Source organism: Neoarius graeffei, chromosome 12, assembly GCF_027579695.1.
Source record: "Neoarius graeffei isolate fNeoGra1 chromosome 12, fNeoGra1.pri, whole genome shotgun sequence".
Taxonomy (NCBI): Eukaryota; Metazoa; Chordata; class Actinopteri; order Siluriformes; family Ariidae; genus Neoarius; species Neoarius graeffei.
The window spans coordinates 3,192,711-3,206,881 of NC_083580.1; the positions used below are offsets into that span (position 1 = coordinate 3,192,711).

The 14,171-nt window shown below is 40.6% G+C and overlaps 1 protein-coding gene across 1 annotated transcript in view; it reads left to right on the forward strand.

Moving 5' to 3' along the window:
* Positions 1-972: 972 nt before the first annotated feature.
* arhgap24 (Rho GTPase activating protein 24) overlaps positions 973-14,171 on the forward strand; it is a 197,823-nt gene continuing 184,624 nt past the window's right edge. Inside the window, exon 1 of the mRNA XM_060935353.1 lies at positions 973-1,372. The gene's annotated coding sequence lies outside the window, so the exon portion shown is untranslated. The remainder of the gene's footprint in view (positions 1,373-14,171) is intronic.

The following is a 14,171-nucleotide window of genomic DNA, read 5'->3' on the forward strand; positions in this document are numbered from 1 at the left end:
CAAGAGGTAGAGACAGAGAGAGAGAAAGAGGGAGAGAGAGAGACAGAGTGAGGGAGAGAAGGAGAGACAGCAAGAGGTAGAGACAGAGAGAAAGAGAGAGAGACAGACAGAGTGAGTGAGTGAGTGAGTGAGTGAGACAGAGAGAGAGACAGGCAGACAGAGAGAGAGAGAGAGAGAGAGAGAGAGAGAGAAACAGAGAGAGACAGCAAGAGGGAGAGAGAGACAGAGTGAATGAGTGAGAGAGAGAGAGAGAGAGAGAGAGAGAGAGAGAGAGAGAGAGAGAGAGATGTGTGTTTCTATATGAAATAAGTAAACAGCAATGCTGCGGGTAGACAAACTTGAGTGTGTGTCTGAGAGAGAGAGGGAGAGAAAGGAGGAATAGAGAATGAGTGAGACAGAGAGAGGGAGAGAAGGACAGACAGCAAGAGGTAGAGACAGAGAGAGAGAAAGAGGGAGAGAGAGAGACAGAGTGAGGGAGAGAAGGAGAGACAGCAAGAGGCAGAGACAGAGAGAAAGAGAGAGAGAGACAGACAGAGTGAGTGAGACAGAGAGAGAGAGACAGGCAGACAGAAAGAGAAAGAGAGAGACAGCAAGAGGGAGAGAAAGAGACAGAGTGAATGAGTAAGGGAGAGAGAGAGAGAGAGAGAGAGAGAGAGAGAGAGAGAGAGAGATGTGTTTCTATATGAAATAAGTAAACAGCAATGCTGTGGGTAGACAAAATTGAGTGTGTGTGTGCGTGTGTGAGTGTGTGTGCACACGTGTGCGTGTGTCAGTTGTCCATGTGTGGAATCTGAAACCACTGTGGGAGTGTGTGTGTGTTGCACAGAATCTGTCCTCCTATCACACACTTCCTCAAACATGCGCAGAGCCACCCCTCCTTCCCCTCCTCTCTCTCTCTCTCTCTCTCTCTCTCTCTCTCTCTCTCTCTCTCTCTGTCTCTCGCCCATCCTTGTGTCTGTTACAGAGGATAGAGAGAGGACTTTACCAGACTGTAGTGCTTGCTTTGTGTGTGTGTGTGTGTGTGTGTGTGTGTGTGTGTGTGTGTGTGTGTGTGAGAGAGAGAGAGAGGCACGAAGGGACCCGTATACCACTGCTGATAACACAGACACACACAGACACACACAGACACACTGCTGCCCACCAGAACACTGGTGTATGCAGATGGTGTGAGCTGTCAGGCGAAAAGTTTATGACAGCTCTCTCTCTCTCTCTCTCTGTCTCTGTCTCAGTGTGTGTGTGTGTGTGTGTGAGTGTGTATGTATGAGGCTCCGGACTCTACTCTCTACACTGGAACACCTTGCTCTCTGTTTGGACTTTTTGTGTTGTCTCTGAGATTTGGGATCAGAGTGGATTGGGATCAGAGCATTTCCAGGTAAGAGATCATGGAATGTGTGTGTGTGTGTGTGTGTGTGTGTGTGTGTGTGTGTGTGTGTGTGTGTGTGTGTGTTTTATGCACATAGGAAATAAGTAATACAGAGATATGGGGAAAAATGGGAGATTATTTCTTAAGGCAGCTGTAGTGTGTGTGTGTGTGTGTGTGTGTGTGTGTGTGTGTGTGTGTGTGTGTGTGTGTGTGTGTAAGCCTACCTTTAGTGTGTAAATGCTATCTAGTCAGGACTGGAACAGCGTCCGGCAGGTAGGAGCTCATGGGAAGATTCGATTACATTAAACCAAACAGAGACTGTGTGTGTGTGTGTGTGTGTGTGTGTGTGTGTGTGTGTGTGTGTGTGTGTGTGTGTGTGAAAGGAGAGACAGAACCTGAGAGTGCACACAATGAAGTGCATGAATAAAGAAATGAATTGCAGCACCACACCGCTGCTGAATCCTGGACTCTGATTGGTCAGAAGGTCAGCAGGTGTTGATTAATTCTCCAGAACAGCAGCTCTGACAGTAGTCCAGCTGCGCAGCACAGCTTTATATTAATGCGTATCTTTAACGTAACATCCTATCAGTGACAGTCAAAGCTGTTAAATTTTCTTGATGTCCTCAGGACAGAGGTGTTTACGCTGCTTTGCGGTTTCTCATGGCAAGCTACGTTTAGAAAAAAGTATCATTACATTTAAGAAAGAGACTGGTTTTGGAAAGGACTGTTTATAGCTGCTAGAACATAAGCAAGAACGTGTTTTGTAATTGTTCCAGGATATTAAATGTATCTAAAAATGGATAAAAAGTACAATGTGTCCTTAATAAATACAAAATTTAATCGTTGACTGATGTCAACGGAATGAAAACATGTCAGGACATGATGTCATAGGAAATTAAAACAATTATTTTGTGTGTGTGTGTGTGTGTGTGTGTGTGTGTAGACATGACTCTTGACACTCTCAGAACTACCCGATGTACCTGTATGTTGTACCTGTGAAGCAGCATATGGTCCCTTTAATTAGCTTTTAGAGTAAGTGAATTATACACCGTAAGAATGTTTAAATGTATACTACATACACATTTCCAGGTGAAAGAGAGGCACTAAAGGTACTAAAACACTCCAGGGATAAGAGTAGTGTTTGGTTCCTTTGTTTCTGAGACTGTAAGGCATGAGGAGAGAGACGTGTGACTACTGTAGTGTTATGTCAGAAAGCCGCAGTGCATTCAACTGTGTGTGTGTGTGTGTGTGTGTGTGTGAGAGAGAGAGAGAGAGAGAGAGAGAGAGAGAGAGAGAGAGAGAGAGAGAGACTCAGTGTGTGTTTTGAGTCCTTATCGGGGTCTTGGTGTCTCTGTAAGAAGGGAAAAGCACATCGAGTCCTGTTGTGAGTTTGTTACTGAAACAGTCACAGCACTAATTCACTCTGTTCATTCATTCATTCATTCATTCATTCATTCATTCGTTTGTTTGTGTACTTGTTTGATCCAAGTTATGATAGGTGATGCCATATAAAGTGTTTATACACTGGTTATTACATGTTATTAACAATTTATTTAATATCTAGTTATTTTCCATATTCTTTCTTTCTTTCTTTCTTTCTTTCTTTCTTTCTTTCTTTCTTGCTGACTTGTTGCTTCTGTGTCTCTCTCTGATCAATTCTCTCTCACGGCTGCTAAGCGAAAGGTGTGTGTGTGTGTGTGTGTGTGTGTGTGTGTGTGTGTGTGTGTGTGTGTGTGTGTGTGTGTGATTGTTGAAATTGTGTGTTTGTGTAAATTGTGTGTGGTGTGTGTGTGTGTTTGTTGAAAGTGTGTGTTTGCGTCGGTTGTGTGTGTGTGTGTGTGTGTGTGTGTGTGTATGATTGTTGAAATTGTGTGTTTACATAAATTGTGTGTTTGTGTAAACTGTGTGTATAAATTCTGTGTTTGTGTCTGTGTGTGTAAGTTGTACGGTATATGCATGCGTGTTGAAATTGTGTGTTTGAGTAAATTGTGTGTGCATGTTTGTGTGTGTATGTGTGTGTGTGTGTGTGTGTAAGTCGTGTGTGTGAGATTGTTTAAATTGTGTGTTTATATAAATTGTTTGTATTTGTGTAAATTGTGTGTGTATAAATTCTGTGTATGTGTCTATGTGTGTGTCAGTTGTGTATGCACATGTGCTGAAATTGTATGTTTGTGTAAAGTGTGTGTGTGTGTGTGTGTGTGTGTGTGTGTGTGTGTGTGTGTGTGAGACAGATTCTGGGCAGTTGATGCAAAAAGCTGTTAAATGGCTGTTTTGGTGCAGACGTGACTCAGCCGGGACGAGCGCAGCGTCACTCTTACAATAAAAACACACTGAGTTTTAATGTTGTGTTGAATTTGATTTGTGGGTCGTGGGTTTTTTTTGTTTCTCTCCCACAGTAAAACCCACAGCGCTGATGCACACGGGCCTGGAAGATGCTTTTGTGTGGTTTCTGCTGTATTGCATAGCACGTGGCCTTTTTTCCCGTGTGTATGATGGCAATGGGATTTCACTACACACACACACACACACACACACATATGGAATAACACAGACTCACTTTTGTGGTGTGTATCGAAGTATCAGATGTCTTTGGTGTACATAGCTCTGGGCTGTGTGTGTGTGTGTGTGTGTGTGTGTGTGTGTGTGTGTGTGTGTGTGTGTGTGTGTGTTAGCAGAATGGGATGAAATGCAAATATGGATGTCTTTGTTACATGGAGCCTGGATTTGGGAATGTTAGCTTTGTTTTGAACTCAGTGAGATCAGATTTCCATCAGCTGCTGGGTTTATAATAACCCTGGCATTAACATGCGTCCTGGCTGATCGGATCGTAAATCTCTATAACATCAGAGATGAAATCAGCTGCTTTTCATAGCTCCATTTGTCGTCTCGTCTGTCATTCATTTATACATTTCGTTAGCAGACCGCAGGATTAAACTGTTAAGACTGACGTAATAAACATGCATGACAACCATGTATGAAATCAGATCATACTTCAGATTCCAGGTGTGGAAGACTGGGCCTCCCGGCTGTCCATTCGTGATCCAATCCAATGGGATGTAAGTGTGAACGTGGCCTAACCTTTAGTCCATTTCCAGGGTGCCATTAGTTTTGTCCTAGTACTATTTGTCTTAATTAATGGATTTGCTCTGGATAATATGAAATGACTGAGTTTTCATCAGTGTGTAACTGGAATAAATAAATGATTTAAACTCAGAACCATCATCCGTATATAACAGGGGTGGCCAACCAGTTGGAGACCAAGAGCCACATTTTTTACTGTATTACCGCAAAGAGCCACATCATACACATGGGCACACGAATGTCACCCATCTCTTCCTCTCTCTCTCTCTCTCACACACACACACACACACACACACACACACACACACACACACACACACACACACACACACACACACACACACACACACACACACACACCTATGCTCAGCCAGATTAATAGTAAATGTCACACACCAACATATTTACTCCTACAGTACTAAGACCACAGGCTGAGGCCAGTCATTTTTAACAATGAACATTGTGTGCACTTACTATGCATGCTGCTTAGTGGGACTCATGGCATTACCAAAAAAAAAAGCCACACCATACACATGAACGCACATGAACATCGCCCCTCTCTCTCTCTCTCTCTCTCTCTCTCTCTCTCTCTCTCACAGACACATACGCTCACGCACCTCTGCTCAGCCAGATTAATAGTAAATGTCACACGCCAACATGAGAGAAATTTACTCCTTCAGTCAGTACTAATACCACAGGCCAGTCATTTACAGCAATCAATATTGTGTGCACTTACTATGCATGTTGCTTAGTGGGACTTCTGCCATTCCTTGCCTTGAACAATCCTCTTCAAATCTGGCTTGTATTCCGTCGTTGCCACTCGAAGCAGTTCTTTCACATGGGTTTCAGTCAGAACAGAACGATGCTTTGACTTCACATGTTTCATGGTAGAGAACACAGACTCGCAGACGTATGTTGACCCAAACATTGACAGTATCTTAAGCGCAGCCCGTTTCACATTCGGGTATTTTTCCAATGGCACACTTTTCCAAAACTCAATGGTGCCTTCCCTCAAAACAGGTTTCAGTTGGTCTTCCTCACGAAGATCGATCATCTCCAACTCAGCCGCAGCCTCATCTGTGACAAGCAGGGCTTTCAAACAGTCCGTCTCCGCATTGAATGGGTCGACGAGGAACGTAACCTGTGGCCTTTTCAGTTGTATATCAAGGAACCGGGTTACAAAGCTTTCGTGCAGGTTTTCAATTAGTGTTGCATATCTGGCTCCTTGCTTATTCAGGGAGGCGGGAAGCTTTGAAATGAGCTAATGACAACTGACATATAAGGCAGGAATGGCTTGCCATTACGTTCAACAAAAAAGTATAAACTCTCCCACTCTGTTAAAAATGTCCTATGTTCGTCTTCATATTTTCGTTTTGCTGTGCATTTTTTCATTGCCATTTTGAGAGGCTACTTGACACAAGATACACCTTGCCCAAAAACTTAGTGATTATCTCACGCACATGCGCATTTGACATGACCTGAAAATACCGTAATATACCCAAGCAAAGCGAAGATGCATTTGACGAAAATACCATACTGAACTCAAGCAAAGCGCACACGCACATAAAAAAAAAAAACACAAACACAAACTTCGATATGAACGTAAGAGCCGCATGACACCGGGCAAAGAGCCGCATGCGGCTCGCGAGCCGCGGGTTGGCCACCCAAGGTATATAAAATCACAGGAACTCACTGAAGACGGTCAGTCGAGGTTCACGAGTGTAATAAAAGTAGAACTCAATCAACTTCTTTTCTCAAGTAAAAGTACGGAACTACAGGCTCTGACATGTACCCAAAGTATAAAAGTAAAAAGTAGCCATTTGAAGGATATTTCTACTGACTTTCTGTGCAAAGTGAACTGAACATTACAATACAGATATGATATTAGACGGTTGTGTGAAGATATGAAGTTTATCATCAAGTGGTGAATATATATATCACGAGTGAGTGAAGCAAACGAATGAAAATATTTTCACCACTCGAAGATAAACTTCATATTTTCATGCCACTGTGTAATGTTCTTTATATTATATAGATACAGTACATCCACAAAAAAAACAAAAAACAAAATGCAAGTTAATCAAAAGAATTTTAATTTTGAACCGGTTCGCCATTTTGAAAACACACGTCTAGCCAGCAGGAAAACACTGGGAGTGACGTCATCGGAGTGAAATATCAGGAATTATTATCCATACAGGACACTTTTTCAATGGAATAAAAATGTGTTCTATTCCCTTCTAGCAGGTTTCATTCATTTGGTTTGACAGCATTCAATATTGTTAGCATATCGCTTATCCTACAATACGTGTATTACAGTACGTCACTCTACCCAATGGAGAATGAGCGTTGAATATGGTTTACGATATTGCATGGTTGTCAAGATAACATGACGTAACACGTCGGAGGCATAAAACTTCCGTGCGAATGAGCGACTGTGACAATTTGTAAACAAACATGGCCACCAGGTTTGCTTCGTTAAATACAGAAGATTTTGAGAGAATTTTGAAAGAGAAAGACGCTTTGAACACCCGAAAGGAATGTGTATGGATAATAATAATAATAATAATAATAATAATAATAATAATAATATTGGCTGGCTTTTTTTCATGGTCTGTCAGATATATTCCATTCAGCTGCTCGTCTTTGACTCGTTCAGTATCATGCTCGCTGAATGGAATATATCTGATAGACCACGAAAAAAGTCAGCCTATATTATTTAAATCTGATACGTGATGTATTTTGTATGAAAAATGCGAGTTTTTCAACACAAGAAGATAAACTTCATATCTTCAAGTCAGCATGTGATTTTCTTTTTATTATATCGACACATTCACAAACAAAAAGTCCCCAAATTTATCAAAACAACTCACTCATCGATTTCCTCACGAGTCACAGATAGAGATTTATGTCACGGTTTTGGTTCTCCACGTCCCGGATGGAGCTCAGATGGAAAATATGAGTGGTGTATTTCACAGTAAAGCACTCGTGTCTGTGTAATATAAAATAATATAATATAGTTCAAATACTTTTAAACCATTCTAACTTACAATAAAATAAAAAAAACACTGAATATATACAGAAAATAATTAACATTATAATTATTAATTATATTTAATAATTTTAATGTTAAATATATATATTTTTTTCAGTGTTTTTTAAAAATAATTATTAAAAAAACACTGAATATATACAGAAAATAATTAACATTATCTTCGCTCCAATGTGCAAATCAGTTTTCACCAGAGCTCGAAGCATTGTGATTAACATGTACACGCACTTCAGATCTCATTGATTTAGGTTGAAATCAGACTTGATGTTTGGAATTTGAGAATTTGAAAATATAAGAGGTAGAAAATACAGATATTTGTGTTATAATGTAGGGGGGCGGCACGGTGGCGTAGTGGTTAGCACTGTCGCCTCACAGCAAGAAGGTCCGGGTTCGAGCCCCGTGGCCGGCGAGGGCCTTTCTGTGCGGAGTTTGCATGTTCTCCCCGTGTCCGCGTGGGTTTCCTCCGGGTGCTCCGGTTTCCCCCACAGTCCAAAGACATGCAGGTTAGGTTAACTGGTGACTCTAAATTGAGCGTAGGTGTGAATGTGAGTGTGAATGGTTGTCTGTGTCTATGTGTCAGCCCTGTGATGACCTGGCGACTTGTCCAGGGTGTACCCTGCCTTTCGCCCATAGTCAGCTGGGATAGGCTCCAGCCCGCAACCTTGCACAGGATAAGCGGATACAGATAATGGATGGATGTAGGGGGTAAAAGTAAAACTTTGTCAAAAAACTAAAGTACAGATACCTGAAAACTCTACTTAAGTACAGGAATGGAGTATTTGTCTTTTGTTCCTTCCAAGTTCTTTGTGTGTGTGTGTGTGTGTGTGTGTGTGTGTGTGTGTGTGTGTGTGTGTGTGAGGGAGAGTGGAGGGCCAGCAGTGCAATTATTTCGAGGAGCGATGATGTCATTGCTCCCACGTCATCTGTGCTTGTTTGTGTTGGATGCTGAGTCATCATGTGAGATGTTTAAAGATCACCTATGTTGCCTTTTTAGTCCCCTAAAAATTGCAGTCTTACATGATGATTCGTATCTTTCTTTTTTCATTCCTTGTTTTTCATATATTTCTGGATTCTGAAGGTATTCCATAAATGAATAAACAAACAAACAAACAAACAAACAAACAAATACTTTTTTTCTAATACATCACAGTTTTTATAACAACATATTCATGTGGTAGATGCTCTAAATACAGTAAATTCATTTAAATAATCTTCGATATGCTGAGGTTTTCTGTACTTTATGGAAAGAGTCTCCAGTGTCAGTCAGAGTTAAAGCTACAACTTTTACAACATCTTCAGGACAGAGGCGTTTACACTTTGCGGTTTCTCAGGTTGCGTTTTTTTAGACTACTATAAATGGATAAAAAGTACAACGTGTCATTCCTTAACAAATAATAATTGTAATATTGGGCCATTTGCTGCAGTATAAGAGGAATATAACACTTCAGGAGGTGCTGTTACAGGAAAACGATCAGCTTTGGGGTGGTAACAGTGATTCCGCTTCATCACACCACCATGTCATTGACTAGTTTCCTATAACAGCATGATACCATCTGTTTTATTCCTTACTTAGTCATTAATAATATCACACATACAAAGCAAAAGCAAATAACTAACTGCTTAGGTTTAGTCTGTTAGGTTTGGGTTGTTTCCAAATCAATACAACGTCACCAGTATCAGATGACTTCTACATTTTTTTTCCTTGGAAATTAAAATGGTTATTGTTATGAGTTTTTTTTCCCCCCTTTGGAGGATTTGAGTGTGAGCAAAAGGATACTGACAGCTTTAATTTCGTGGCTGCTCAGGAAATCGCTGGTGCAATTTTTATTTTTGGACATTAAAAAGAGAAGTGAAAATAGATGCAAAGCCATGCTTCTGAATCACAACATGCATTGCGTTTTTGAGAAACTGCTGATGTTTTGTAATGTGTAACTGTCCATATAAAACACTAGCTAGCTATATTTTTGGCCTCTGTCTTCTAATTAAATCATTATGCTACATTCATCTAAAGCTTCTAACTCGGACTCAGAAAACAACAACAAAGAAAACATCCTCTCTGTTAAGAATTCTTACTTGGAAAGTCATAGAGATGAACTTATCCACAACTTCAACATGTTATGTCAAGTCAATATGGCTGCTCACAACATCAACAGCAAACAATGTAACACGTCTTATCTTTAAGTGAGTTGTACTATCTATACAAGTAGCTGCTTTCGATCAATCAACATACAGAGATAATCATTTGTTAAATCAGTAACTTTGACTATACAGTTCTCTGTTTTGAGGAGGAAAATATGCGTCACTTGTCAATAAAGCTTGCTGGCTAGATTGTTACTAACAATAGGCGAACATAAAGGCAAACCTTTCTATATTTTTCCTGCTTTGTAGCTTGAACATATGGAGTCAAAAATGATTTAATTCCAAGTTCAGACTGCCCTTTGTGAAGCAAGTCAAACACAGTCTGGGTTAGTTTGCTAAATGGTAAAGAAGACTAGCTAAATATCAACATTTACCTCCATCAGTTAGCTGAATTGTATATACAACTTGCTAAATGTTAACATTTACCTCAGTCACCTTGCTTCATTGGATATAAGATTATCTGAATATCAACATTTACCTCAGTCAGTTAGCTGAATTGTATAAGAGACTAGTTAAATATTAACATTTACCTCAGACAGCTGGCTGAACTGTACACAAGATGAGTTAAATATCAACATTTACCTCAGTTATTTAGCTGAATTGTACAGTATATAAGACTAGTTAAATATCAACATTTACCTCAGTCAGTTAGCTGCATTGTATATAAAACTAGTTAAATATCAACATTTACCTCAGACAGTTAGTTAAAATGTATATAAGACTAGTTAATATCGACATTTACCTCAGTTAATTAGCTGAATTGTATATAAGACGAGTTAAATATCAACATTTCCCTTAGACATTTAGTTAAAATGTATATGACTAGTTAAATATCAACAGTTACCTTAGTTAGTTAGCTGAATTCTCTAAAAGACTACTTAAATATCAATATTTACCTCAGTTAATTAGCTGAATTGTATATAAGACTAACATTTACTTCAGTCGGTTAGCTGCATTGTATATAATACTAGTTAAATATCGACATTTACCTCAGACAGTTAGCTAAAATGTATATACATCTAGTTACATATCAACATTTACCTCAGTCAGTTAGCTGCATTGTATATAATACTAGTTATATATTGACATTTACCTCAGACAGTTAGCTGAATTGTATATAATACTAGTTATATATTGACATTTACCTCAGTCAGTTAGCTGCATTGTATATAATACTAGTTATATATTGACATTTACCTCAGTCAGTCAGCTGCATTGTATATAATACTAGTTAAATATTGACATTTACCTCAGGCAGTTAGCTAAAATGTATATACATTTAGTTACATATCAACATTTACCTCAGTCAGTTAGCTGCATTGTATATAATACTAGTTAAATATCGACATTTACCTCAGACAGTTAGCTGAATTGTATATAATACTAGTTATATATTGACATTTACCTCAGTCAGTTAGCTGCATTGTATATAATACTAGTTAAATATTGACATTTACCTCAGACAGTTAGCTAAAATGTATATACATCTAGTTACATATCAACATTTGCCTCAGTCAGTTAGCTGCATTGTATATAATACTAGTTATATATTGACATTTACCTCAGACAGTTAGCTGAATTGTATATAATACTAGTTATATATTGACATTTACCTCAGTCAGTTAGCTGCATTGTATATAATACTAGTTAAATATTGACATTTACCTCAGTCAGTTAGCTAAAATGTATATACATTTAGTTACATATCAACATTTACCTCAGTCAGTTAGCTGCATTGTATATAATACTAGTTAAATATCGACATTTACCTCAGACAGTTAGCTGAATTGTATATAATACTAGTTATATATTGACATTTACCTCAGTCAGTTAGCTGCATTGTATATAATACTAGTTAAATATTGACATTTACCTCAGTCAGCTAGCTAAAATGTATATACGTCTAGTTACATATCAACATTTACCTCAGTTAGTTAGCTGAATTGTATATAAGACTAGTTAAATATCAACATTTACCTCAGTCAGCTAGCTGAATATGAGCAGCCATTTTGATTTTCTGTCACTGGACACTGGAGTTAAGACGTTCTCGTTACCATTCCAAGTTCCTGAGCTGGAATCCCTAGTTGACATAGCTCTTTCTTTGTTATTTTTTGTGCCTTTGTTTTCTAACTGGATGCTTTTCTAACCTTTAGTCAAATGCAACATAATAAATTCAGGAGTTTGTTAGCTTTGTGGCTGAAGTTGACATACAGTAATATGCCATGGTTAGCCAGTTAGCTCTCATACATTACAAGAGAAAGAGTTTGGCTTGCTTTTCATGCTTCTCAGTTATGGAGGTAAAGGGATTTCCAAACAGCAAAGGTTTGAATAAACTAAAATAAAATAACATAAAACAAAATAATCTTTACAAAACCCACAAACACCCCTTTAGTTTTAGACACATATAGACAGTTGAATATAGAGTTGTTAAAAAAAAAAGATCCATAACCAACATTCCAACATGGCTGGCTTTAAAAAAATAAGCACCTTTGGTTTGAGTAGCTTCATGGAGACTAAAGTTCACCCATGATGATGTCACAGGGCGATTGACCAATGACTGAATCAGGAGTTTCATAACAAAATATGTCTCATCACATTTAGCATAAAATGAACACCATAGTGCAGTGTGTCTAAGGAAAACAACACACACACACACACACACATGGGCTCTTCATGTTGGATGCTTTTTAAAAGGTTGCACACAGTTACTGAGTGATGGCTGGAATTATTTGAGATTATTGATTCTTTTATGAGAGTAAAAGGAATGTGGGGTATATGGCATTGTGATGCATCAGTGTCCAATCAAATCACTGTCTAAAATATCACTCACACACACACACACACACCCCTCGAGCACCAGGGTTCTTACGCCAAATTGCGACAGATTAGGAACAAAGTTGTGGCAACTGAGATGTTATTTTAAAGCAAATCTGTAGCGGTTCTTACGGAGTGGTGGAGCACAGAGGACGGCAGGACAGAGATCAGGTTCAACAAATAGTTTTATTGTTACACTTTTCAGTCTAACACAATATGTTGGGCACAGACACACGCGCACACACACATCAGGTGTCTGGTTCGGGAGAGATCTCCTCTGCTCTCGCTCTCCCTCCCTAAATAGGGCGCGGTCACTGGGAAGACACACAAACAGGTTAATTGCTCTCAGGTGTAGTGATTCTGCCACTCACCTTCCCTGACTCCGCCCTCCTGTCACAGACCGGCGCTTGACCACGCCCCCGCTGCCACATACCCCCACCGCCCGACTCAGGCCGGGCAGCCGTCCGGCCCGCAGCCGACTCCCCCCCCCCCCTTGACGGGAGAAGAAGTCCGCCACGACCATCTGCGCCCCCGGCCTGTGGACCACCTTGAAATTAAAGGGTTGGAGTGCCAGATACCAACGGGTGATCCGCGCGTTGGCATCTTTCATGCGGTGGAGCCACTGGAGGGGCGCGTGGTGCAAACAGAGGGTGAAAGGGCACCCCAGCAGGTAATAACGGAGGGCGAGGACCGCCCACTTGATCGCCAGACACTCCTTTTCAATGGTGCTGTAGCGCCCCTCACGCGCTGACAGCTTCCTACTGATGTAGAGGACGGGTCGGTCCTCCCCCTCCACCTCCTGGGACAAAACTGCCCCCAGCCCTCTGTCCGACGCATCGGTCTGTAACACAAAAGGGAGAGAAAAGTCAGGGGAGTGTAAAAGTGGCCCCCCACACAGTGCAGCCTTTACCTCTGAAAAAGCCCGCTGGCATTGCTCCATCCACTGGACCGGATCTGGTGCCCCCTTTTTAGTGAGATCAGTCAGCGGGCTGGTGACGTCCGAATAATTAGGGATAAACCTACGGTAATAGCCAGCCAGCCCCAGGAACTGTCTCACCCCCTTTTTGGTCTTGGGCCTCGGGCAGGCCGCAATCGCTGCCATCTTATTAATTTGGGGACGCACCTGCCCATTGCCCAAGTGGAAGCCCAGATACCGTACTTCCACCCGCCCAATCGCACACTTCTTTGGGTTAGCTGTGAGCCCCGCTCGCCTCAGCGACCTAAGGACGGCCCTCAGATGTTCAAGGTGCCTCGGCCAGTCATTACTATAGATGATTATATCATCTAGATATGCGGCCGCATAGGTGGCGTGGGGGCGGAGGACCCTATCCATCAGCTGCTGAAACGTCGCGGGTGCCCCAAATCAAATCAAATCAAATCAAATCAAATCAAATCAAATCAAATCAAATCAAATCAAGTTTATTTGTACAGCGCTTTTAACAATAAACATTGTCGCAAAGCAGCTTTACAGAATTTGAACGACTTAAAACATGAGCTAATTTTATCCCTAATCTATCCCCAATGAGCAAGCCTGTGGCGATGGTGGCAAGGAAAAACTCCCTCAGACGACATGAGGAAGAAACCTCGAGAGGAACCAGACTCAAAAGGGAACCCATCCTCATTTGGGCAACAACAGACAGCCTGACTATAATATTAACAGTTTTAACAGGTATAACCCAAACAGCCCAAACGGAAGTGTGACGAATTGGTGTAAACCAAACGGTG